Genomic DNA, 1,971 nt, shown 5'->3' with positions numbered 1-1,971 from the left:
ACTGTGGAGCATTAAGGTACTACAAAGGAGATACCATCATAAATTCACTTGAAACTGAGAAGGTACCTTTGTTGCAGAAGCTACTGTATATCTATTAGTGCTTCATACTTTTTAGAAAACTTCTGTTGGTAATCTAAATAACTAGTAACTTTTATTTCATGTACCCTATTGAGTTTTCAGTTTATATTCCTTTCTTTGTTTTTCTAGAAGTCTTTTGATGTGCAGAGTCGTGTTCCAGTGCTAAAAATGGGCTGGATTTCAAAAGCCAGTGCTGTCCAGAGAAAAGGCAGGTAATAAATGCCTCATACTGGTTTCCATTTTGCAGATATCCACAATCTGTGTTTCGAATAAAGCACACAATGTAGTAACTGTTTCTAGCCTAGTCCAGTGTGTAGGGTCAGTATGTATTTCCTTGGAATAATTTCCCAAGTTGTAGAAGAGTGATGCTCAGGCATTTCCCAAAGGTCTGGGTTGTTTTCCCCCCATTAATTTGTTCTCCTTCCTCTTTCTCCCATGTAGCACCAGCAGTCACAGTGTCCAGTGGGGTGTTTTCACATCTTGTCTGTGGGCAGAGGACTGCCTGTTTCACTTTCTCCAAGCTATCCATGACTTAACAGGCCATGATTATATTCTTCCCAACACTGCGGGTGAGGGCTCAGAAGTTTGTGTAGCAACAAATGCCTGTTTAATCAGTCATACTGGCATTAAGCTGCACATTTGCACATAGATGTATATCAATGAGAGAGCTGGCTGTCTCTCATTCACTCACAAGTTATTTAATCTTTATTCTGCCTTTTACTCCAAGCATCACTTCTGTTTGGGGGATGTGAGAGGAAACAATAAAGTTTGCAACTGATTCCTTACAACAAAGGATGATTGAGATTTGGACTGGTCTTAAGTTAGCAAAAACCCCACAGCACTTTACATTAGATAAGCCTTGTTTTTCTTTCTCCAGATTTCTCAGTGGTGGGTTAAAATTACCATAAAAAATTGCCACACTCTCAAAGAAAACTCACGATTGGAACACTCTCACTTTGCGTGTGACTGACAACACTGTCTTCATAGAACTGCTTCTTCTTTTCCATTCTGAGTTTCTGTGTCTGTCTGTTGGCTTTAGGTTTTGTTTTTAGAAAGAAATCCTCATTTTCACCACTTCCCATATTTTATTTTCAAGGGCTGGGCGCTGTCAGCCTGGAGTCTGCTTTCGTCTCTTCAGCAGGCTGCGATTTCAGAATATGTTGGAATTTCAATCTCCAGAACTTCTAAGAATGCCGCTTCAGGTGCATGTTCAGTTAGAAACTGTAACTTTAAAAAATACAATGTCCTCAAACCATACTATTAATTGCAACAAATCATGGGTTTGGGGTTGTTTCCAAATCTTGGTAATCTTTTTTGTTCTGCCTTTTACCTTGCAGGAGATTTGTTTGTACACAAAACTTCTGACTCCAATTAATTGTCCAGTTGTAGACTTTCTTATGAAAGCTCCTGATCCGCCGCCTGCTGTAACTGTGAGAAATGCTGTGCATATGCTTAAGGTCAGAGAAGGAATAGGTTTAGATGGTAATTGTGTTTGATCCCAAATTTGTGGTGTAGCAGTCTGTCTTACTGACTTCAGTTTGTACTGAAGCCGTTTTTAATTACCTAAGGATGTTCTGAGTTTTTGTTTATTGTCTGTTTTCATTTTGTGTGTGGGGATGTGGTTTTCCATGTCAAGGGAAGAGAGTGTTTTGAAGTCTTGTCTCTGTTAATAGTTTCACTTGCTTTTTTAGTGTTTGGAAACAAGTCTAGTTAATGTCCAGTATTCACATCCTTTCTGCTTTCTCTGTAAAGTGATTTTGTCCACCATACCCGTCCCCCTCTCCTTTGTTTGTTTGTTTGTTTATAAACAGACCATAGATGCCATGGACCCTTGGGAAGATCTCACTGAGCTTGGTTATCACCTCACTGAATTGCCTGTAGAGCCACACCTCG

At 39.6% G+C, this 1,971-nt stretch overlaps 1 long non-coding RNA gene across 1 annotated transcript; it reads left to right on the top strand.

The window, feature by feature from the left end:
* Window positions 1-236: 236 nt before the first annotated feature.
* LOC128821497 (uncharacterized) lies at window positions 237-1,718 on the top strand. Its single transcript, XR_008441134.1, has 3 exons — window positions 237-290; window positions 1,175-1,280; window positions 1,416-1,718. It is a non-coding gene; the product is annotated as an uncharacterized LOC128821497 (long non-coding RNA).
* The last annotated feature ends 253 nt before the right edge of the window (window positions 1,719-1,971 follow it).

Source organism: Vidua macroura, chromosome Z, assembly GCF_024509145.1.
Source record: "Vidua macroura isolate BioBank_ID:100142 chromosome Z, ASM2450914v1, whole genome shotgun sequence".
NCBI lineage: Eukaryota > Metazoa > Chordata > Aves > Passeriformes > Viduidae > Vidua > Vidua macroura.
This window is presented reverse-complemented; position numbering and strand designations above follow the sequence as displayed.